Consider the following 27,356-nt stretch of genomic DNA (forward strand, 5'->3'; position numbering starts at 1 on the left):
CCTAATACAGTGTTTGAATCTATGAAGAAAGTTAAGTTGATTAGAGAAAGATTGAAAATAGCCCAGAGTCGTCAGAAGTCATACGCAGATGTGAGAAGAAGAGACCTTGAGTTTGAGGTTGATGATTTAGTGTATCTGAAGATTTCACCCATGAAAGGGGAGAAGAGATTTGGCAAGAAGGGGAAACTTAGTCCCCGATATGTCGGCCCTTTCAGAATTTTGAGTCGCATTGGGAAAGTAGATTATGATCTTCTGTTTCCCCCAGACTTGTCAACCATTTATCCTATATTTTACATCTCTATGCTTCAGAAGTGCATCAATGAATCCACTATTGTAGTTCCTTCAGAAAGCTTAAATATTCAGAACAACTTTTCTTACAAAGAGATTTTAGTTGAGATTCTAGATCATCAGATCTGTAGACTAAGGAACAAAGAAGTTTCATTGGTTAAAGTTCTTTGGTGAAATCAGTCTGTTGAGGGTGCAACTTGGGAAACAAAATGTATATGTGAGCCCAGTACCTTCACCTCTCTCCGCAAACTCAGATGTAACCAAAGGTAATACTCTTCCTTGATTCAGTTCTTTTCTAATCATATATTCAGCTATAGAGTTGTCCTCATGTAAGTTCATGCACTCACAGGACTACATAGGAGATCAGAATGATTTAGATTCAGTTGTTCAGTTTATTTCAGTTGTGCATGATAGCTTATAGCCTCAGATTCCTCAATATTCTAAGCTTAGCTAGCCATATTTGAGGACGAATGTTTCCAAGGAGGAGATATTGTAATACCCTATACCTTTGCATTGGGTATTACGTTATTGGCTAGTTTTTCTCATTAAAAATCCAACTTTCCAAGGGCAATTAGGTTCTTTTCCTCTCACCCAATTCAGTTAAAACACGAGATTAAGCCCCAAAAGGGTAAAAATTCATTCTTTATTCTCAAAATCCTCTTAAGAACAAACCCTAGTTCATCAAGCTCAAGATTCAAGTTCCAAGAATTTACCAAAATTCTCAAAAAATCAACATTCAAGGTATGTTAGGTGTTCATCCTTGGGTTTCCTTCCACCGTTGGAGTTCAAGAACCCTTTTTAAAACTATAATTTTATTGATTTCATGATTTACATGTTTGAATTGGATTATGTTCATGTATGTATTGTTGTATGGTTTTCAAATCAAGATTCATACAAGTTTCAAGTGAATTAATTAGCAAGTAAGTATAATTATGTGATCCTCAGTTAAACCCTATAATTTGCAAGTGGAATGTTGTAGCCATAATGTTGATATCTTGATGATTTCTATGTGGATTAATTATGCTCCCCAAGTGTTTTGATGGAATGCCTGTGTAAATTAGTAGTGAATTCATGACATGTTATCATGTAGTCCCATTCATGTAAAAGTTCATGCCTCTCAAATGTTTGACAAAATGTCTAAATAAATGCATTGTGGACAAGTAACTAATGTAATGCCTTCAAGATTTTGCCATGTTTTACTATTAATGCTATCGAGTCCTGGGGGTATTCAATACCCAACAATCTTAATGTTTACCTAGAATTACAGTAGCTACAAAATAGTTTCAGCAATATCACAAACAGTAGAACTCAATCAGTTATAGAACTCAGTGTACTCAGTCCAGTTCAGTCAGTTAACAGAATCAGTAACAATTTATTCAAGACTAGTACAGTCTAGTGATCAGCTCAGTGTCTATTCAGTTGGGAGTAGGATTTAGTACTGAGAAAACCTAGGGATGAGGGTATTTCTGCCAGCAGAGAGTTTAACCCTTAGTAGCAATCCCTGAGTTATAGAACTACATAGCCAGCGTAGGGTAAGTCTTCCACCTGCCAGATTAGGGTTGACACAACCATATATACAATTCATGAGTCTTTCTGCCAGATTAGGGTTGATACAACATTGTTAGTATCCTTTGGCAAGATGCTAACACCCTTCTAACTGGGCCACAGATTGGACCCCAACTCAGTTTCTAATTGGGGTATGTTGGTTAGATGAACTCCCACAGTTATAGTTTTAGTATTCAGTACTCAGTATTCAATATTCGATCTCAGTAAAGAACTCATATAGTTCTACAGAACCATGTATATCAGTTATCAATTAGTTAGCCATTAGAATTTAGTACTTCAGTATCAGTCTAAACCTCAGTTATCAGTATTCAGTTACCAAAACTTAGTACTTCAGTTTTAGTCTAGTTTAGATAGAGGTTATATGCACAGTATTGCATAGTCAGCATGATCAGTAGTTACAGTTTTGCATGCACTCTTATTTAGTTATTTAATGGTGTCCATTCAATCAGTTATCATCTTATGTATATGAACCCATGTATATTAGCTTGCCTCACTTAGCATACTGGTACATTTAAAGTACTGAAGCATAATCTTTATTTTGAACTAGGATGTCTCATATCATAGGTTCAGACACACGGACTCCTGATCGTACCTAGCAGCTCAGGTTATTAGCAGCAGTTATAGTGGTGAGTACTCATATTTTGAGGACAGGGTTATTTATTTCAGCATTCTAGTAGTTCAGTATGTTCAACAGTCAGAGTTGGCTAGGGACTTATCCCATCAACTCCATATTTAGATAGTTAGAGGTTTTTGGACTAGACTATTTCAGACAAATGTTTAGTTTTTCAGTATTATTATCAGTATTCAGTATTTGTTTTTAGTTTGTGAATCTTGTGGCAATTTTATCCTAACTTTCGCATATATTTTCAATATTATTATTATTCACTTCTCACAGCAGGTACTAGTCATGGGTTAGCTTGTGTTCCTTAGGGATTATAAGCATTATGTGATGCCCAGGGTGCAGTCTCGGAGGGTTAAAAACTTGGTATCAAAGCCTATGATTCAACAGAGCCCTAGGGAGTCTAAAAGTTTCGTTAAGTAGAGTCTTGTGCATAGGTATATAGCATGCCACATTTCTGGAAAGGAGGCTACGAGGCATTTTTAGGAAAAGTTCCCTTCTTTTAGTATTCATGTCATGCGAGTGATCATGAGCTCAAGTTAAACTCTCTATCTAATCCAAGTTTCCCTTCCGTTTATAGAATGTGTCTCCCAAAAAGACTAACGGGAGAAGAACTGGAAACCAGCCAGTACCTCCACCCGTTCAGGCAGATCCCCTGGATGAGCATATTTTCCATGTAAAATTAAGAGAAACTTTTACCACTCTAGCTCATTCTATAGCAGCCCAGATTAAATGCCCAGTTGCTGTTCAGGCTAACCCATTTGCCAATACTGCTACAGCTAGAATTTTGGACTTCACCCGAATGAATCCTCCATCATTTTTGGGGTCTATGTATAAAGAGGACCTACAGGAATTCCTTTACATGATGTAGAAGGTAACAAATATTATGGGTGGTAACCACTAGTGAGAGTGCTGAGTTAGCTGCATATCAGTTACAAAATATAGCTCATACATAGTTTAAGCAGTAAAAGGAAGATAGGGCTACAGATGCAGGGCCTATAGAATGGAAGGAGTTTGCTACTATCTTTCTAGCTAGGCTTTTCTCGTTGGAGTTAAGGGAAGCCAATGTTTTAGAGTTTATTAACCTAAAGCAGGGAAGCATGACAGTGTAGCAGTATTCTCTCAAGTTTACTTAGTTGGCTAGATATGCTCCTCATGTGGTAGTTGATAGCAGGTCTAAGATAAGTAAGTTTATGTCTGGTGTGTCTAACAGTATGGTCAAGGAGTGTAGGACGGCAATGCTAATTAAGAAGATAGACTTGTCTAGGTTGATGGTTTATGATCAACAGATAGAAGAGCAAAAGACTAAGGAGAAAGAGAGAGAGAGAGAGAGAGAGAGAGAAAGATGGCTAGAACAGGTAGCTTCAATTTCACTTAGCCTAAGTCAAAAGGTGGTAATCATTCTTAGTTCTACCCAAAATTTTTAGTTCCATCTCTGTCCTCTGTTAGTACTTCAGTGCCTAAGTTCAAAAATGGTAATAAGGATAGAGCGCTAGGATCTAAACCTGTGGGTAGTGTTAGCAGTGCCCAAACAAATCCTCTTTGTCAGAAGTATGGCAGAAATCATCAGGTTGTTTGTAGAGCCGACAGTTATGTACATTTTAGATGTGTCAAGCTAGGCCATAAAATCAGAGAGTATCCTCAGGTGGGTTCACAGAGTCAGCATAATTGTCCCCCAGCTCAATCCGATCACTCGTCTCAGCAGGGTGCTACTTTTAGTGCCACCAGTAGGCAATGCCTAAACAGGCTCTATGTACTTTAGTCCCGTCAGGAATATGAAAGTTCTTCTGATACGGTCACTGGTACGTTACAAGTTTACCATTTACATGTTTATGCTTTGCTAGATCCAGGTACTTCTTTGTTCTTTGTAACTCCCTATATAGCTGTTGACTTCAAAGTCAGTCCCAAAATCCTAACAAAGCCCTTATCAGTATCTACCCCAATGGGTAAATCTATCATAGCCCGATAGGTATATAGGAATGGTTCGGATATGGTATCTCAGAAAGTTACTTCAGTAGACTTAGTAGAGTTAGAGATGACAGATTTTGATGTCATTCTCGGTATGGATTGGCTTCATCCATGATATGCTTCAGTTGACTGTAGAAATAGAGTTGTCTATTTTTAGTTCCCGAATAAACTTGTCCTAGAATGGAGGGGTAGTACTTCAGTACTTAGGGGTCAGCTTATTTTCTACCATAGGGAAAGAAAAATAATATCTAAGGGTGTATCTATGATCATATTCGAGTTACAGACTCTAGTTTTGAGATCCATCTTGAGTCAATTTCAGTAGCATGTGAATTTCCAGATGTGTTTCCCGAAGATCTTCTCAGAGTTTCTCTTTAAAGGGAAATTGACTTTGGAATAGACCTTCTTCTAGATGCTCAGCCTATCTCTATTCCACCATACAGAGTAGCTCCAGCTCAACTTAGAGAATTAAAAGAAAATCTCTTAGATAAGGGGTTTATCAAACCCAGTGTTTTCCCGTGGGGCACACTAGTTCTATTCGTGTGTCAGAAAGAAGGTTCTCTCAGAATATGTATTGACTACCATTAGTTGAAAAAAGTCATAGTTAAGAACAAGTATCTACTCCCTAAAATTGATGACCTGTTTGACTAGCTTCAAGAAGCCAATTACTTTTCTAAGATAGACCTCAGATCAGGCTATCATCATCTCAAAGTCGGAGAATTTGATATTCCAAAAACAGCTTTCAGAACTTGGTATGGTCACTTTGAATTTCAAGTCATGTCATTTGGTCATACCAATGCCCCAACATCTTTCATGTACTTGATGAACAATGTGTTCAAGAAATACTTGGACATGTTTGTCATAGTCTTCGTTGATGATATTCTTGTCTATTCCACAGTGAATATGATCATGCAGACTATCTCAGAATAGCATTACAGGCCCTCAGAGCCCATCGGTTGTTAGCTAAATTAAGTGTGAATTTTGGGTAAGGTTAGTAGCTTTCCTTGGTCATATAATTTCCGGTGATGGCATTAGAGTTAATCCTCAAAAGACCAAAGCAGTGATTAACTGTCCTAGGCCTATATCTCCATCAGATATTAGGAGTTTTTTGGGTTTGGATGGCTATTACCAATGGTTTGTTAAAGGATTCTCGTCTATTGTATCCCCCATATCCAGATTGACTCAGAAGAATGTAAAATTTCAGTGGTTATATTCTTGTGAGAAGAGGTTTTAAGAGTTGAAGACTTGACTCACTACAACCCCAATTTGGACTTTACTAGATGGTTCAGACGGGTTTATTGTGTATTGTGATACTTCTAGAGTTGGTTTGGGTGTATTTTGATATAGAGAGGTAAGTTCATAGCCTATGCCTCTAGACAGCTTAAGCCCCAAGAAAAGAATTATCCCACCCATGATCTTGAGTTAGTAGCTGTAGTATTTGTCTTAAAGATTTGGAGGCACTATTTGTATGGGTACATGTTGATGTGTTCACAGAACAGAAAAGTTTGTAATATGTATTTTCTCAAAAAAACTTGAACTTGGGTCAGAGAAGGTGGTTAGAGTTGTTGAAAGACTATGACATGAGTGTTTTATATTATCTGGGCAAGGCTAATGTAGTGACTGATGCTCTCAGTAGATTGTCCATGGGTAGTGTTGCTCACGTTGAGGATTATAAGAAAAAATTAGTTCAGGAAGATAAGCATCTTGCCAGGCTGGGTGTTCGTTAAGTTGATTCGGTTGAGGGTAGTGTATGGGTGCATAATAGCTTAAAATCTTTCTTGATTTCTGAGGTGAAAGAAAAACAAAATAGGGATCCTTGTTTAGTTAAGCCGAAAGAGTCAGTCAGAGATTAGAAAGTAGAGGTGTTCTCCTAAGAGAGAGATGGTGTATTGTGTTGCCATGGTAGGTTATGTGTACTATGTGTGGATGGTGTAAAGCAGTGAATTCTTGTAGAAACGCATGGTGCGCATTACTCAATTCACCTTGGGGCCACTAAGATGTACTGCGACTTGTGGTAAGTCTATTGGTGGAGTGAGATAAAGAAAGACATTACAGAATTTATGGCTAAGTGCTCTACATGCCAGCAGGTGAATATTGAGCACCAAAATCCTAGTGGGTCTATACAGGAGTTCAGTATACCCACTTGGAAGTAAGAGGAAGTTGTAACGCCCCAAGCGTACACCCTGGGCATTACACGGTGCTTACAGTCCCGAGGGATCACAAGCTAACCCATGAGTTGGTACCTGGTGTGAGCACTGAATAAAAATATCATAATTATGGAAGAACAATGATATGCCATAAGGTTTTATTACTAAAACAATATTGAAATATAAAACTAGAGAAATAACTATCTGAATCTGATAAAATACTAGTAAACTGGATATTTAACTGTAATGTATGCATACTGAAAAACTGACTCTAATGTCTGATAAGCCTCTAAAACTATATGACTGTGAGTTGATGGGACAGGCCTCAACTAACTACTAAATTGAGACATGAAATAAAGTAAGCCTGTCCTTAAAGTATAAGGACTCACCACTGATACTGCTGAGGATCTGATAAGTCTAATAGTGAGCTGGAAACTGACCGTCAGAACCTATGATATAATACATCATAGCACAAAAGAAAAGGTATGTGATCAGTAATTTAAATGTACTGGTATACAAAATGAGGTAGGCTGATATGTATGGTTTCATGTACAAAACTAATAATTAACTCAATATGTGTGTAAAGTATGGAGTACTGAATAGAGAGCATGAAATCTGTTGGTACTAGGAATATGTGAAAATTTATAAATACTGAGTATGCATGAAAATCTATCAATACTGAAGATACGTGAATATCTGTAGATACTGAGGATACATGACCAAGCATATAACATGAACTGAGTAAAATCTGTAAACTAAAATACTAAAATAACTAAAATCTGTGTGCTTTGGTCAAACAACACTAAGAATGAATAACTGAACTGGGACTGTAACTGAGATTGTATCTAAGATGGTGAGAGGTATCATCTAACTGATATGCCCCAATCTGAGTTAATCGAGGTCCAACCTGTAACCCCAGTTGGAAGGGTGTTAATACCGTGCTATGGGTCCTAATTCTAGATGTGTAGATCCACTAAACTGATATATTGTCCAAAGGACTAAGAGTGTCAATCCTGAACTGACGGGTGACCCCTGCGAGATAGTCAAGCCTAATCTGACAGGTGACTTCTCATATCCTACGCTGGCTGCGTCGTTTTGGAGTATAGGGACTGCTACTAATGACTCTACCTATCTGAAGGGGAAGCTGTCATCCCTACACTCGCTTGGTGCTAAATTCTACTCCCAAATAAACGATATTGAAATACTAGACTGTTCTGAGTTTAACTGACTGTTATCTGACTATTCTAATAATGCTCATAGTATGTTCTGAAGACTATTCTGTAATGTAATGAGACTAGACTACATAAACATCTATATTTTTTGAATATTCAATACCCCCAGGACTCAAAAACAACAATGGTAAAATTACATTAAAGCTTGGGGAACAAAGCATGAAGGCTTTTATTAAATCAATCACTCTTGTAGGTATCTTATCAAACACTTGTAGTTCATGGTTAAAAACAATCATAGAAATGTCAGGAAACTTATAAAAATAGCATGAATTCGACATAATAGTATTTAATCTTGGTTTAAGTCAATAAATAATAATATTAAAACATGGAGGATTGAATAACAACAATAATTTCATTGAATCATGGTATAAAATCAATAGTACATGGATATTCATGGGTGAAATCACAATTTAAAATCAATTAACTTGCAAAGATAAAAATTTTAAAATTTAGATAGGATACTTGCACTCTATGGATGAAAGGAATCCATGGATTAACATCTAACATACCTGTGATAATGAATTTCTTGAAGTTCTTGGAGAAATTCTTCGGGTTGACCTTGATTCTTTAGAGTTAGGGTTCTTGTTCTTGAAGAGGGTTGATTTTAATTTGAGAGAATAATGCCAAAATGAGCAAATAATGTGCTCTAAGGGTTAAATACCGTGTTTTCGTCGATTAGGGGCCACGGGAAAAGACCAAACGGCCCCTGGAATTTAAAATCGCAAAACTGGAAAAATTCCTTATTTTCACCCTTGGCGCGATGCGCCATTATTGCGTCAAGCACTGGAAATTGCCAACTGGGAATATGGCTGGTGGCGCGATGCAGTGGTATCGCATTGCCACCTTGGATGCGACCTGGAATCTTGGTGCGACGCGGTACAATCGCGTAGCTTTACTGGAAATTAACAATTTTGAATTTGGTCCTTAGTACGACGTGCCAATATCGCAGACCCTCATTGGAATTTGACAATTGTCATTTAGAATGGCTCCATGATGTGCTGGGGATCAAAATGATGGTGCTTAACGACTAAAACTTAAAATCTCCATAACTTCTTACCTGGTTATCGGATTGGGCAAATTTTACATCATTGGAAAGCTAATTCAATTTCTTATGCAAAGGCAGGCTCTGAATTGAAAAATACTGAGTGTTTTAAAAATTTTATGTATGAATACACATGAAATGGGACATAGATTATGCTAAGGAAAGTATGGGGTATTAAAATATCTGCCCCTTGGCATCATTCGTCCTCGAATGAAACTGATTAAGCTAAGGATAACTGATGGACTGAGCTTACACACTAAACATGCATATCTGATACATGGAATGCATGACTGAACTGATTTGTAAATGCACGAATGACATGAATACGATGAGCAACTACAACTGAGCATGGTAAATATAAATCTTTAGAAGATTATTACCTTAAACCGAATCTAAATTCGCGGAGAGAAGATAAGGGTACTTGGTTTGTATATCTGCCTCTGCTTCTCAAGTGGCTCCCTCAATGGAATAATTCCACAAAAGAACTTTGACCAATGGAACTTCTTTGTTCCTTAGTCTACGAACTTGATTATCAAGAATTTCGACTGGAACTTCCTCAAAGGAAAGACTATTCTAAATATCTACACTTTCAAAGAAAACAACAATAGTTGGATCACCAATACACTTTTTCAATAATGAGACATGGAACACTGGGTGTACTGAGGCTAAAATTGAAGGCAACTCAAGCTCATAAGCTACCTTTCAAAAACGACTGAGAATTCTGAAAGAACCGACATATCGGGGACTGAGTTTCACTTTCTTGCCGAATCTCTTCACTACCTTCATAGGAGAGATTTGTAAGTACACGAAATCACCGAACTCAAACTCGAGATCCTTTCTCCTTACATCTGCATATAATTTTTGCTGGCTCTTGGCATCCCTAAGCCTTTCACTGATTAAGTGAACCTTCTCTAAGGTATTAAACACCAAGTCAGGCCCTACTACTGCAGCCTAACCCACTTCAAACTAACCAATTTTAGATCTACATCTCCTACTATAAGAGCCTCAAATGGGGCCATACGAATACTGGAATGATAGTTGTTATTATTTGCGAATTCAATCAAAGATAGGTGGTCATCCCAACTACCTTTAAAATCAACTACACATACTCTCGGTATATCTTCTAGAGTCTGAATGGTCCATTCTTCTTGACCATCTGTCTGAGGGTAGAAAGTTGTACTGAGATGGACTTGGGTACCAAGACCCTTTTGGAATGCTTTCCATAAGTGAGAGATAAACTAGGTACCTCTATTTAAGATGATAAATAAATAAATACCGTACAACCTGACTAACTCTCTGAGATAGAGTTTTGAATAGTCCTCGGCTAAATAAGAGGTATGGACTAGAAAAAATGAGCCGATTTGGTCATCATGTCTACGATAACCCAAATAGAATCATGTTGATAATGAGTACGAGGCAAACCCATCACAAAGTCCATGTTAACTTTCTCCCACTTTCAAGTAGGAATACTGAACTCCTGCATGGACCCACTAGGCTTTTGGTGCTAAATCTTAACTTGTTGGCATGTAGAGCACTTAGCCACAAACTCTGTAATATCCTTCTTCATCCCACTCTACTAATAGATCTCCCGCAAATCACGGTATATCTTAGTAGACCCTGGATGAACAGAGTAATGCACACCTTGTGCTTCTAAAAGAATTTGTTACCTCAAGTCATCTACGGCAGACACATATAGCTAACCCTGACAACGCAGCACACCATCTCCCCCTTAGGAGAAAACCTCTACTTTCTGATCTCTGACTGATTGTTTCAACTTAACTAGACTGGGATGTCTATCCAGCTTTTCCTTTACCTCAGAAACTAGAGATTATTTTGAGCTACTCTGCACCCATACACTACCTTCTGCTGAATTGAGTAGGAGGACACCTAGTCGCGTAAGCTGATGAACTTCCTGAACTAATTTCTTTTTACCACCCTCAACATAAGCAACACTACCCATAGAGAACCTATTGTGAGCATCAGCCACTATAATAGCCTTTCTCGGATGATACAGAACACTTATGTCATAATCCTTCAATAACTCTAACCACCTTCTCTGACGCATATTTAAATCTTTCTGAGAGAACACATACTAAAGGCTTTTGTGATCCATGAACATATCAACATGCACCCCGTACAAGTAATACCTCCAAATTTTTAAGGTGAATACTACTGCTGCTAACCCAAGATCCTGAGTCGGATAATTCTTCTTATGGGGTTTAAGTTATCTGGAGGCATAGGATTTGACCTTACCTCTCTGCATAAGAAAACAACCCAAACCTACTCTAGAGACATCACAGTACACAACAAACCCATCTGAACTATCTGGCAAGGTAAGAACAAGGGCTGAGGTGAGTCGAGTCTTCAACTCCTGAAAACCCCTCTCGTAGGAATCTGACCACTAAAACATAACTTTCTTCTAAGTCAATCTGGACATGGGGGATGCAATAGAATAAAACCCATCAACAAACCAATGGTAATAGCCAGCTAAACCCAAGAAACTCCTGATATATGATGGAGAGATGGGTCTAGGCCAGTTTTTTACTGCTTCAGTTTTCTAAGAAACAACTCTAATGCCATCACAAAAAATAATATGTCTAAGAAAAGATACTGATCTTAGCCAGAATTCACACTTACTAAATTTGGCGAACAACTGGTCAATGGTCTGCATGATCATTTATGCTGTAAAAGTAAACAAGGATGTCATCAATGAAGACTATAATGAAATGTTCAAGTACTACTTGAACACTTGGTTCATAAAGTCCATGAAAGCTGTTGGGGAATTTGTTAGACCAAAGGACATGACTAGAAATTCAGAATGACCATACCAAGTTTAGAAAGCTAGTTTTGGATTGTCACTTTCTCTGACCCTAAGCTGATGATAGCTTGAACTGAGTTATATCTTAGAAAAGTAGCTGGTGGCCTGAAGTTGGTTGAATAAGTCATCAATTCTAGGAAGTGGATATTTATTCTTGACTGTGACCTTGTTCAACTGATGGTAGTCTATGCATATTCTAAGAGAACCATCCTTCTTACGCACGAATAGAACAGGTACACCCCATGGGGAAGACATTGGGTTTGATGAATATCTTATCTAAGAGATCCTTCAACAGCTCTTTCAATTCTTTGATTTTAGCTGGAGCCATTCTATATGGTAGAATAGAAATAGGCATATTATCTGGAATGAGGTCTATTCCTAAGTCGACTTTTCTTTTGGGAGGAACTCCGGAAAGATCTTCAAGAACTTTATTTGAGAATTCATTTACTTCTGGAACTTATTTTAGAGTTGAATTTTCTAAGTTAGAGTCTTTGACTCGCACAAGATGGTAAATACACCTCTTCGATATCATCTTTCTCGCTCTAAGGTACAAAATCAAGTGACCCCTAAGTGCTGTGGTACTACCCCTCCATTCAAGGACTGGTCTATTTGGGAACTGAAAATGAAATATTCTATTTCTAAAATCAACTGTGGCATAGCGCGAGTGGAGCCAATCCATGCCGAGAGTGATGTCAAATTACATTATCTCTAACTCCATGAGATCAAATAAAATAACTTTCTAAGATATTATGATAGGACAGTTTTGTATACCTATCTGGCTATAATGGAAACACCTACTGGGGTAGATACTGAAAAGGGCTCTACTAGAGTTTCGGGACTGACTACGAAATTAAAGGCTATATATGGAGTTACAAAACAAAGAGAAGCTCCAGGGTCTAGTAAAGCATAAACATATAAGTGAAAGACCTGCAACGAAATAGTAACTACGTCAGGAGAATTTTCCTGATCTTGGCAGGACTGAAGAGGATATAATCTATTCGAAAACTGACCACTGGTAGAATTGGAAGTGGCACCCTACTGAGTTGGGCGACCGGATAGAACTGACGACTGATGGGACTAGCCCTGTTAGCTCACATCCCTACCTTTCTGAGAAACTACACGACACTCCTAAATTCGATGGCCCTGCTTACCACACCTGAAGCACACATCACTACCCTCTCTACACTCACCCTGATGGTATTTTCAATATTTCTGACATAAAGGATTTGGACGAGCACTACTAATACTGACCTGGGACTTAGATCCTAGTGCTTTATCCCTATTGTCGTGTCAGAATTTGGGTATGGGAGCACTGGTTGAAGAGGGTTCTGGGGCTAAAGACCTCTGATAAAATTAAGAACAGTTACCACCCTCTGACTTTGGCTGACTAAAGTTAAAACTACCTGTTCTATCCCTCTTGTTTCCTCTCTCCCTCTTCTTAATCTTTTGCTTCTCTATCTATTGAGCATGGACCATCAACATAGACAAATCCATCTTACTAATCAGTATTACGGTCCTGCAATCCTTGACCACACTATCAGTTATGCCAGACACAAACTTACTTATCTTGGATCTGCTATCAGTTACTACATGAGGAGCATACTTAGCTAACAGAGTAAACTTGATGGAATACTCCCTCACGCTCATGTTGCCCTACCTTAAGTTATAAACTCTAACACCTTGGCCTCCCTCAACTCCAATGGGAAGAATCTATCTAAGAAAGTTGTGGCAAACTCTTCCCATTCTACATGCCCTACATCTACACCCCTATCAACCTTACACCACTTAAACCAGGTATGGGCTACATCCTGTAATTGGTATGCAGCCAACGTAGCACTCTAACTAGATGTCACCCTCATAGCATCCGTGACATTCTGAACCATATCTAAGAATTCCTGTGGATCCTGTTCAGACTTGGATCCCATGAAAGATAGAGGATTTATTCGGGGTCAAGTCCCGAATTCCAGTTGTAGAAGTATTGGCCAATGGGTTATCCATAAAAGCAGCTAGTCATTCATTCTATGCTACTATGAAGTTTGCTAGAGTAGTAAACGCAGATCTGAATTTTGTGTGAGAGACATGCTCGTCCAGAGGATCTACCTGGACGAGCTGAGGGGCTGGCTGGTTTCCTGTTCTTCTTCCATTCTTCTTAGGAGGCATGTTCTATAAATGGAAGGAAGAAATGAAATAGACAGGGAGTTTAACTTAAGTACATGCTTGCTCGCACGACATGAATACTGAAAGAAGGGAAACTTTTTCATAAATGCCATGTATCCTCTCATCCATAAGTGTAGCGCATTATACACCCATGCACAAGACTCTACTTGGTTCATCTTTCGGAAATCCTAGGAAACTTTAAAACCTTAGGCTTTGATACCAAGTTTGTAATACCCTGAGAGTACACCAGGGGCGACACACGGTACTTATAGTCCTGAGGCACCACAAGAAAACCCATGAGCTGGTACCTGTTGTGAACACTGAATAAATATATCATAATTGCAGAAGAATAATTGATATGCCATAAGGTTTTATTACTGAATCAATACTGAAATATAAACCTAGAGAAATAACTGTTTGAATCAGATAAAATATTGATAAACTGGATATCTAACTGTAATGTCTGCATACTGAAAAACTTACTCTAATGTCAGATAAGCCACTAAAACTGTATGACTGTGAGTTGATGGGACAAACCCCAACTAACTACTAAACTGAGACATGAAATAAAGTAAGCATGTCCTCGAAGTATGAGGACTCACCACTGCTACTGCTGAGGATTTGATAAGTCTAATAGCGAGCCGGGAACTGAGCATTAGAACCTATGATATAATACATCATAGCATAAAAGAAAAGGTATGCGATCAGTAATTTGAATGTAGTGGTATGCTAAATGAGGTAGGCTAACATTCATGGTTTCATGAATAGAACTAATAATTAACTGAATATGCATGTAAAGTATGGAGTACTAAATAGAGAGCATAAAATCTATTGGTACTTGGAATATGTGAAAATTTGTAAATACTGAGTATGCATGAAAATCTATCAATACTAAAAATACATTAATATCTGTAGATACTAAGGATGCATGACCAAGCATATAACATGAACTGAGTAAAATATGTAAACTGAAATACTAAAATAACTGAATTCTAGATGCTTTGGTCAAACAACACTAAGAATGAATAACTGAACTGGGATTGTAACTGAGATTGTATCTGAGACGGTAGGAGGTATTATCTAACCGATTTGCCCCAATCTGAGTTAATCGGGGTCCAACCTGTAACCCCACATGAAAGAGTGTTTATACTGTGCCATGGGTCCTAATGCTGGCTGTGTAGATCTACTAAATTGATGTATTGTGACATGGGTCCTGAACTGACGGGTGACCCCTATGAGATAGTCAAGCCTAATCTGACCGGTGAAGCCGCCAATACTAAACTCTGCCTATCCAACGGGGAAGCCGCCATCCCTACACTCGCTCGGATCTAAATCCTATTCCAAACTGAAATACTAGACTGTTCTGAGTTTAATTGACTGATATCTGACTATTCTGATAGTGCTCATAGTATGTTCGGAAAACTATTTTGTAATGTACTAAGACTAGACTACATAAACAACTATGGTTTTCGGGTATTCACTACCCCCAAGACTAAACACAACAATGGTAAAATGACTCTAAAGCTTGGGGAACAAAGCATGAAGGCTTTTATTAAATCAATCACTCTTGTAGGTATTTTATCAAACACTTGTAGTTCATGGTTTAAAACAATCATAAGAATGTCATGAAACTTATAGAAATAGTATCAATTTGACATAATAGTATTAAATCATGGTTTAAGTCAATAAATAATAATATTAAAATATGGGGGATTGAATAACAACAATAATTTCATTAAATCATGGAATAAAATCAATAGTACATGGAGATTCATGGGTGAAATCTCAATTTAAAGTCAATTAACTTGAAAAAATCAAAATTTTATAATTTAAATAGGATACTTGGACTCCATGGATTAAAGGAATCCACGAATGAACATCTAACATACCTGGGATAATGAATTTTTTGAAGTTCTTGGAGAAATTTTTGGGGTTGACCTTGATTCTTGAGAGTTAGGATCTTGTTCTTGAAGAGGGTTGATTATAATTTGAAAGAATAATGCAAAAGTGAGTAAATAATGCTCTCTCAGGTTAATTATCGTGTTTAGGTGGATTAGGGGCCATAGGAAAAGATCAAATGACTCCTGGAATTTAAAATCACAAAACTGGAAAAATTCTCGATTTTCACCCATGGCGCGATGTGCCACTATCGCGTCAAGACACTGGAAATTGCCAACTAGGAATGTGGCTGATGGCACAACATGGTGGTATCGTGTTTTCACCTTGGATGCGACATGGAAAATTAGCGTGACGCTGTACAATCACGTTGCTCTACTGGAAATTGACAATTTTGAATTTGGTCCTTGGCGTGACACGCCAATATCGTGGAACCTTACTGGAATTTGAAAATTTTCATTTAGACTGGCTCCACGACGCACTGGGGATCAAAATGATGAATCTTAATGACTGAAACATAAAATTGCCATAACTTCTTACCTGGTTATCAAATTTGGGCGAATTTATATTATTGGAAAGCTAATTCAATTTCCTACGCAACGGCAGGCTCTAAACTGAAAAATACAGAGTGTTTCAAAAATTTTATATATGAATACTCATGTATTGGGACATAGATTACACTAAGTAAAGTACGGGGTATTATAATATCTCCCCTTTGAGATCATTCGTCCTCAAATGAAACTGATTAAGCTGAGGATAACTGATGGACTGAGCTTACACATTAAACATGCATATCTGATGCATGGAATGCATGACTGAACTGATTTGTAAATGCACGACTGACATGAACATGATGTGCAATTGAAACTGTGCATGGTATAGAGAAATCATAAGCAGATTAGTACCTTAAACCGAATCTGAATTCGCGGAGAAAAAATGAAGGTACTTGGTCCGCATATCTGCCTCTGCTTCCCAAGTGGCTCCCTCAACGGACTGATTCCGTATAAAACTTTGACCAATGGAACTTCTTTGTTCCTTTATCTATGAACTTGATGATCAAGAATTTCGATTGAACTTCCTAAAAGGAAAGATTGTTCTGAATATCTATACTTTCTAAGGGAACAACTACAGCTGGATCACCAATACACTTTTTCAACAACAAGACATGGAACACTGGTGTACTGAGACTAAATCTGAAGGCAACTCAAACTCGTAAGCTACCTTTCTAAAATAACTGATAATTCTGAAGGAACCGACATATTTGGAACTGAGTTTCCTTTCTTGACGAATCTCTTCACTCCCTTCATGGGAGTGATTTTCAAGTACACAAAATCACCAACCTCAAACTTGAGATCCTTTCTCAACACATCTGTATACAATTTCTATCTGCTCTGGGCAGCCCTAAGCCTTTCTCTGATCAACTTAACCTTCTCTAAGGTATAAAACACTAAGTCAGGCCCTACTACTGCAGCCTTACCCTCTTCAAACCAACCAATTGAAGATCTACATCTCCTACCCTAGAGAGCCTCAAATAGGGCCATACGGATAACAAAATGATAGCTGCTATTATATTTGAATTCAATTAAAGGCAAGTGATCATCCCAACTACCTTTAAAATCAACTACGTATGCTCTCAGCATATCTTCTAGAGTATGAATGGTCTCTTCTTCTTGACCATCTGTCTGAGGATGGAAAGTTATACTAAGATAGACCTAGGTACCAAGACCCTTTTGGAATGCTTTCCAGAAGTGAGAGGTAAATTAGGTACCTCTATCTGAGATGATAGATAAAGGAATATCGTACAACCTGACCAACTCTCTAAGATAGAGTTTTCCATAGTCCTCGGCTGAATAAGAGGTATGGACTGGCAAGAAATGAGCTGATTTCATTATTTTGTCTACGATAACCCAAATAGAATCATGTTGATGATGAGTACGAGGCAAACCCATCACAAAGTCCATTATAAATTCCGCCCAATTTCAAGTGGGAATACTGAACTCTTGTATGGACCCACTAGACTGCTGGTGCTCAATCTTAACTTGTTGGAATATAGAGCACTTAGCCACAAACTCTGCAATATCCCTCTTCATCCTACTCCACCAATAGATCTCCCGCAAATCACGGTACATCTTAGTAGTCCCTAGATGAATAGAGTAATGCGCACCATGCGCTTCTGCGAGAATTCATTGCCTCAAGTCATCTATACCAAGCACACATAGCCAACCCTGAAACACAGAACACCATCTCCCCTTTGGGAGAAAACCTCCACTTTCTAATCTTTGATGATTCTTTCAACTTAACTAGACTGGGATATCTATCCTGGTTTTCCTTCACCTTAGAAACTAGAGATAATTCTGAGCTACTCTGCACCCATACACTACCTTCTACTGAATTGAGTAAGCGGAAACCTAGTTGAGCAAGCTGATGAACTTTCTGAGGTAATTTATACTTACCATCCTTAATATGAGAAACACTACCCATAGACAACCTAGTGAGAGCATCAGCCACTACATTGGCCTTGCCATAATGATACAGAACAACAACAACAACATACCCAATATATTCCCACATAGTGGGGTCTGGGGAGAGTAGAGTGTACGCAGTCCATACCACTACCTCTAAAGAGGTAGAGAGGCCGTTTTCGATAGACCCTCATCTCAAGTTGTAAGACAGCATACAAAAGCATAAAAATCCTAGAACACAATAAAATAACAATGGTAAGACATCCACAGAAAATTGTACGTTGCCAAACACAAAACCCCAAAGTCCACCTAAATACTGACAACGTCTCAACCACACCCTTAACCCTCTATCCAAATGCTATTCCTCCATATCTTCCTATCCAGGGTTATGTCCTCAGTCAACTACAACTGCTTTATGTCACGTTTAATCACTTCTCTCTAGTATTTCTTTGTCCTACCCCGACCCCACTTGAAGCCATCCAAGGCCAACCGCTCACACCTACGAACTGGGCATCCATGCCCCTCCTCATCACATGACCAAACCATCTCAACCTCACTTTCTATATCTTTTCCTCCACTGACACCATTCCCACCTTCTCCCAAATAATATCATTCCTAACCTTGTCAACCCTAGTGAATCCACACATTCAATGCAACATCCTCATTTTCGCCACCTTCAGCTTTTGGATATGAGAATTCTTAACCGGCCAACACTTTGCTCCATACAACATAGCAGGACGAACTGCAACTCTAAATAATTTGCCTTTCATCTTGAGGGACACCTTCTTATCGTATAAAATTCCTGAAGCGAGCCTCCATTTCAATCAACCAGCCCCAATACGGTGGGAGACATCCTCATCTATCTCTCTATTTCCCTAAAACGTAGACCTGAGATACTTAAAACTCTCCCTCTTACAAACCGTTTGGCAATCCAACTTTGCTAACACCTTCTGCTCTTGCCTCGAGTCACTAAATTTGCACTCCAAGTACTTCATCTTGGTCCTACTCAATATGAAACCTTTGGACTCTAGGGCTTGCCTCCAAACCTCCAGTTTATCATTAACCCATTGTCGCGACTCATCAATCAAAACTATATCATCTGCGAAAATCATACACTAAGGCACCTTAAATTGTATTTTTTGTGTCAACACATCAATTACCAAAGCGAATAAAATCAGACTAAGAGTTGATCCCTGGTGCAACCCTGTCAAAACAAGTAAATGCTCAGAATCTCCTCCCACTGTCCTTACCCAAGTCTTCACCCCCTTATACATGTCCTTAATCGCTCTGATGTATGCCACCGAGACTCCTCTCGCCTTTATACATCTCCAAAGAACCTCCCTAGGAACCTTGTCATATGCCTTTTCCAAGTCGATAAACACCAAGTAAAAATCCCTCTTCCTCTGTCTATACTGCTCTATTAGTCTCCGAACAAGGTGAATTGCCTTAGTCATAGAGCGACCAGGCATAAAACCAAACTGATTCTCTGAGATAGAAACAATCTTCCTCAACTCCGCTCCACCACCCTCTCCCAAATCTTCATCATATGACTCAATAACTTAATACCCCAATAGTTGTTGCAACTCTAAATATCAACCTTGTTCTTATAAACAGGGATCATCATGCTCCATCTACACGCCTCAGATATCTTTGCTGACGTGAAAAAATTGTTAAATAAGTTGGTCAACCACTTCAACCCTGACCCACCAGAGAACTTTCAAAAATCTACCGGTATCTCATCAGACCCTATTGCCCTACCCCTCCACATCTTGTATGGCCTTACTGACCTCATCTACCTTAAAACGCCGACAAAAACCAAAGTTGCGACCCTCCCCAAAATGGTCCAACTCCCCTAACACAACACCTCTATCCTTATCATCATTCAAGAGCCTATAAAAATAGGACTGCCATCTTTTCTTAATGAGGTTGTCCTCCACCAAAACTCTGCCATCCTCCCCCTTAATGCATTTCACCTGGTTGAGATCACGACCCTTCTGCTCCCTAACCTTGGAAAGTCTAAACATCCTCTTTTCCCCGCCTTTCTCCTCTAACCCCTTATACAAACTTTCAAAAGTTATTGTCTTCATAATGATACAGAACACTCATGTCATAATCGTTCAATAACTCTAACCACCTTCTCTGACGCAGATTTAAATCTTTCTAAGAGAACACATACTGAAGGCTTTTGTGATTAATGAACACATCAACATGCACCACGTACAAGTAATGCCTCCAAATCTTTAAGGCGAATACTACTGCTACTAGCTCAAGATCATGAGTCGGATATTCTTTTCATGGGGTTTAAGTTTTCTGGAGGCATAGGATATGAACTTACCTCTCTGCATGAGGACACAACCCAAACCTACTCTAGAGGTATCACAGTACACAACAAACCTATCTAAACCATCTGGTAAGGTAAGAACTGGGGTTGAGGTGAGTCGAGTCTTCAACTCCTAAAAACTTTTCTCACAGGAATCTGACCACTGAAACTTAAATTTTTTATGAGTCAATCTGGACATGGGGGATGCAATAGAATAAAACCCTTTAACAAATGAATGATAATATCAAGCTAAACTTAAGAAACTCCTAATATCTGATGGAGAGATGGGTCTAGGCCAGTTTTTCAATGCTTTGTTGTTTTAAAAATCAATCATAATGCCATCATTAGAAATAATATAGCCAAGGAAAGATACTAATCTTAGCAAGAATTCATACTTATTGAATTTGACAAATAACTGGTGAGCTCTAAGAGTCTATAACACTATTCTGAGATGGTCTGCATGATTATTTTTGCTTTGGATGTAAACAAGGATGTCAACAATGAAGACTATAATGAAATGTTCAAGTACTGCTTGAACACTCAATTCATCAAGTCTATGAAGGCTGTTGGGGTATTCATGAGACCAAAGTACATAACTAGAAGTTCGAAGTGACCATACCAAGTTCAAAAAGTTGTTTTCGGATTGTCATTTTCTTTGACCCTAAGCTGATGATAGCCTGATCTGAGATCTATCTTGGAAAAGTAGCTAGCACCCTGAATTTGGTTGAATAAGTCATCAATTCTAAGAAGTGGATATTTATTCTTGACTGTGACCTTGTTCAACTGATGGTAGTCTATGTACATTCTGATAGAACTGTCTTTCTTACACACGAATAGAACAGGTGCACCCCATGGGGAGATGCTAGGTCTGATGAATCCCTTATCTAGGAGATCCTTCAACAATTCTTTCAATTTTTTGAGTTTAGATGGTGCCTTTCAGTATGACAGAATTGATGTAGAAAGAGTATCTGGAAGGAGGTCTATTCCGAAGTTGATTTTTCTTTCGAGAGGAACTCCGAGAAGATCTTCAAAAAATACATCTGAGAATTCATTTACTACTGGAACTAATTCAAGAGTTAAAGTTTCTGAGTTAGTCTCTTTAACCCACACAAGATGCTAAGTACACCCCTTCGATATCATCTTTCTCGTTCTAAGGTACGAAATTAAGTGACCCCTAAGAGATGTGGCACTCCCCCTTTATTCAAGGACCGGTTCATTTGGGAACAGAAAATAAACTATTCTTTTTCTATAATCAACTGAGGCATAGCATGAGTGGAGACGTCAAAATTTTTCATCTCTAACTCCATGAGATCAACTAAAGTAAATTTTTGAGATATTATGATCGGACAGCTCCTGTATACCTGTCTGGCTATAATGGAAACACCTACTGGGGTAGATACTTAACAAGGCTCTGCTAGTGTTTTGGGACTGACTATGAAATTGGTGGCTACATATGGAGTTACAAAAGAAAGAGAATCTCCAAGGTCTAGTAAAGCAGAAACATATAAGTGAAAGACCTGAAACATACCAGTAACTATGTTAAGGGAATTTTCCTAATTTTAGTAGGACTGAAGAGCATATAATCTATTCAGACACTGACCACTGGTAGCACTAGAAGCGGCACCCTGCTGAGTTGGGCAACAGGATGGAACTGGCGACTGATGAGACTGGCCTTCTTGTCATACATCCCTACCTTTTTGAGCAACTACCCGACACTTTCTAATCCGTTGGTCTGGCTTACCACACCCGAAGCACACATCACTACCCTCTCTACACTCACCCTGATTATGTGAGTCATATTTCTGACATATAGGATTTGTACGAGTACTGCTAACACTGATCTGGGACTTAGAGCCTGGTGCTGGGGATGAAGAGGGTGCTTGGGCTGAAGACCTCTGATAAGACTGAGGACGGTTACCACCCTCTGACTTTGGCTAACTAAAGTTAAAACTACCCTTCTTAGCCCTCTTTTTTGTCTCTCTCTCCTTAATCCTATGATTCTATATCTATTGAGCATGGACCATCAACCTAGACAAGTTCATCTCACTAATTAGCATTGCATTCCTACACTCCTTGGCCATACTATCAGACATGCCAGACACAAACTTATGCATTTTGGATCTGTTGTCAGCTACTATAGGAGGAGCATAAATAGCTAACTGAGTAAAGTTGAGGGAATACTCCCTCATGCTAATATTGCCCTGCCTCAAGTTAATAAACTCTAATACCTTAGTTTTTCTCAACTCCAATAGGAAGAATCTGTCAAAGAAAGTATTGGCAAACTCTTCCCATTCTATAAGCCCTGCATCTACACCTATATTAACCTTATACTGCTTAAACTAGGTATGGGCTACATCCTACAACTAGTATGCAGCCAACTTAGCACTCTGACTTGATGTTACCCCCATAGCATCCGTGACCTTCTAAACCATATCTAAGAATTCATGTAGATCCTCTTCAGACTTGGATCCCATGAAAAATAGAGAATTCATCCGGATGAAGTCCTAAATTTTGGTTGCATCAGTATTGGCCACTAGGTTGGCCAGAAAAGTAGTTGTCCATTCATTTTGTGCTGCTACGAAGTTTGCTAGAGTAGTGAACGCATCTCTAAATTCTACGTGAAAGACATACTCATCCGGAGGATCTTCTTGGATGGGTTGAGGGGCTGGCTAATTTCTTGTTCTTCTTCCGTTCTTCTTGGGAGGCATATTATTTAAATGTAAGGAAGAAATAGATTAGAGAGGGAGTTTAACTTGAGCTCATGCTCACTCACTTGACATGAATACTGAAAGAAGGGAAATATTTTCCTAAATGCCTTATAGCCACTCATCCATAAGTGTGGTGCACTACACACCCATGCACATGACTCTACTTGATACAAATTTTAGACTACCTAAGACACTTTAAAACCTTAGGCTCTGATACCAAGTTTGTAACGCTCCGAGAGTACACCCCGGGCGTCACACTGTGCTTACAGTCCTGAGGGATCATAAGCTAACCCATGAGCTGGTACCTGCTGTGAACACAGAATAAATATATCATAATTGTGGAAGAACAACTGATATGCCATAAGGTTTTATTGTTGAATTGATACTGAAATATGAATCTATAGAAACAACTATCTGAATCTAATAAAATACTAATAAACTAAATATCTAACTATAATGTCTGTATACTGAATAACTGACTCTAATATCTGAAAGCATCTAAAACGAATAACTATGAGTTGATAGGACAGGACCTGACTAACTCCAACTAACTACTAAACCAAGACATAAAATAAATTAAGCCTATCCTCAAAGTATGAGGACTCACCACTGCTACTGCTGAGGATCTGAAAAGTTTAATTGCGAACTGGGAACTGAGCATCAGAACTTATGATATAATATATCATAGCACAAAAGAAAAGGTATGCGATTAGTACTTTGAATGTACTAGTATACTAAATGAGGTAGGCTGATTTGCATGGTTTCATGAACAGAACTAATAAGTAATTGAATATGCATGAAAAGCATGGAGTACTAAAAGAGAGTATAAAATCTATAGGTACTGGAAATATGTGGAAATCTGTAAATACTAAGTATGCATGAAAATTTATAAATACTGAAGATACATGAAAATCTATAGATATTGAGGATGCATCACCAAGCATATAACATGAATTGACTAAAATCTGTAAACTAAAATACTGAAATAACTAAAATCTATATGCTTTGGTCAAACAACACTAATACAGAATAACTAAATTGGGACTGTAACTGAGACTATATCTGAGACGATGGAAGGTATCATCTACCGATATGACCCAATCTAAGCTAATCGGGGTCCAACGTATAACCCCAGTTAGAAGGGTGTTAATACCATGCCACGGGTACTAATACTGGCTATATGTATCCACTAAACTGCTATATTGTCCAAAGGACTAAGGATGTCAAACCTGAACTGACAGGTAACCCCTGCGAATAGTCAAACCTAATCTAACGAGTGACTTCTCATATCCTGCGCTGGCTACATAGTTCTGGAGTGTAGGAACTGCTACAAGCAACTCTGCCTATCTAATGGAGAAGTCGCTATCCCAACACTCGCTCGGTGCTATATCCTACTTCCAACTGAAAAACACTAAAATACTAGACTGTTCTGAGTTTAACTGACTGATATCTAACTAATCTGATAATACTTATAGTATGTTCTAAAACTATTTTGTATTGTACTGAGAATAGATTACATAAACAGCTATGGTTTTCGGGTATTCAACACCCCCAGGACTCAAAAACAACAATGGTAAAATGCACTAAAGATTGGGGAACAAAGCATGAAGGCTTTTATTAAATCAATCACTCTTGTAGGTATTTTATCAAATACTTGCAGTTCATGGTTTAAAAAAATCATAAGAATGTCATGGAACTTATAGAAATAGCATGAATTCGACATAATAGTATCAAATTATGGCTTAAGTCAATAAATAATAACATTAAAACTTGAAGGATTAACTAACAACAATAATTTCATTGAATCATGGTGTAAAATCAATAGTACATGGAGATTCATGGATGAATCTCAATTTAAAATCAATTAACTTGCAAGGATCAAAATTTTATAATTTAAATAGGATGCTTGGACTCCTTGGATGAAAGGAATCCATGGATGAACATCTAACATTCCTGAGATAGTGAATTTCCTGAAGTTTTTGGATAAATTGTTGGGGTTGACCTTGATTCTCGAGAGTTAGGATTATTGTTCTTGAAGAGGATTGATTTTAATTTGAGAGGATAATATAAAAATAAGCAAATAATGCTCTCTTAGGGTTAAATCTTGTGTTTAGGCGGATTAGGGGCCATGGTAAAAGACCAAACAACCCCTGAAATTTAAAATCGCAAAATTAGAAAAATTCCCAATTTTCACCCTTGGCGCGAGCGCCACTATCGCGACAAGCCACAGAATATTGCCAACGGGGTATGTTTCTGGTGGCGTGATGTGGTGGTATTGAGTTTCCACCTTGGATGTGACTTGGAAACTTGGTGCGATGCGGTACAATCGCGTTGCTTTACTGGAAATTGACAATTTTAAATTTGGTCCTTGGTGCGACGCGCCAATATCGCGGACCATCATTGAAATTTAACAATTTTCATTTAGACTGGATCCACGACGTGCTGGGGATCAAAATGATGGTGCTTAACGACTGAAACTTAAAATCTCCATAACTTTTTACCTGTTTTTCGGATTGGTCAAATTTTACATCATTGGAAAGCTAATTCAATTTCTTATGCAATGGCATACTCTAAACTAAAAAATACTGAGTGTTTCAAATATTTTATATATGAATACTCATGTATTGGGACATATATTACGCTTTTGCCTCGTACTCGTTATCAACATGATTTGATTTGGGTCATTGTAGATAGGATGACCAAATTCGCTCATTTCTTCCCAGTCCATACCTTTTACTTAGCCGAGGATTATTCTAAGCTCTACGCTAGAGAGTTGGTTACATTGCATGGAGTTTGGTTATCCATTATTTGAGATAGAGGTACATAGTTTACCTCTCACTTTTGGAATGCCTTCAAAAGGGTCTTTGTACCCAAGTTGACCTCAGTACAGCTTTCCACCCTCAGAAAGATGGTCAAGTAGAAAGGACCATTCAAACTTTAAAAGATTTGTTGAGAGTGTGTGTTGTTGACTTTAAGGGTAGTTGGGATGACCACTTACCCATGATTGTGTTCGCATATAATAATAGTTATCATTTTGGTAGTTAGATGGCTCTATTTGAGACACTTTATAAGAGGAGATTTAGGTATCCCATTAGTTGGTTTGAGGTAGGAGAGACTGCATTGGCAGGGTCTAACTTATTATTTGATGCCTTAGAGAAGGTTCAGTTGATCAGGGAGAGGCTTCAGATAGCTCAGAGTCTACAGAAATTGTATGCTGATGTGATAAGAAAAGATCTTGAGTTTGAGATTGGTGATTACATATACTTGAAAATCTCTCCCATGAAGGGAGTGAAGAGGTTTGGCAAGAAGGGGAAGCTCGGTCCCCGATATGTCGGTCCTTACCGAATTCTTAGCCATTTTGGAAAGGTAGCTTACGAGCTTGACTTGCCTTCAAACTTAGCTTCAGTACACCCAATGTTTCACGTCTCCTTGCTAGAGAAATGCATTGGTGACCCAACAGTTGTAGTCCCTATAGGGAGTATAGATGTTCAGAACAACCTCTCTTATAAAGGAGTCCCAGTCGAATCCTTGATCATCAGATTCGCAGACTGAGGAACAAAGAAGCTCCTTTGGTCAAAGTTCTTTGGCGGAATCAGTCTGTTGAGGGAGATACTTAGGAAAAAGAAGTAGATATACGAACCAAGTATCCTCACCTCTTCTATGCAAACTCAGGCTCAGCTTGAGATAACAGTCTTCCTTAGATTTACTCAGTTCCATGCTCAGATTACCTTTACAAACATGGTATCAATTACCGCTGCACATCATCCTCATAATAGTCATGCATCCATAAATCAGTTCAGCCATGTAATCATGCTTCAGCTATGCATGTTCAGTATAAAAACTTAGTTTATCAGTAGTTTCAGTCTTGTAATCATGTTTCAGTGGTGCATGTTCGGCATGTAAACTTAATCTATCAGTATTCTCAGTTCAGTCAATCTAATTCGAGGACAATTGTTCCTAAGGGGAAGATATCATAAGACCCCACAAATCCTAGTCATTTCGGTCCTTTATAGCATGCCAAAAGGGGTCCCAGACTTAGAAAAAATTTAGTTAAGTGTTAAGACTTAGAATCGTTTTAACCTTCATAATAGGATTATTTTATTTTCGATCCTTAAGACCTTAAAATGTTGATTTTT

This window comes from Capsicum annuum, chromosome 10, assembly GCF_002878395.1.
Source record: "Capsicum annuum cultivar UCD-10X-F1 chromosome 10, UCD10Xv1.1, whole genome shotgun sequence".
NCBI classification, from domain to species: Eukaryota; Viridiplantae; Streptophyta; class Magnoliopsida; order Solanales; family Solanaceae; genus Capsicum; species Capsicum annuum.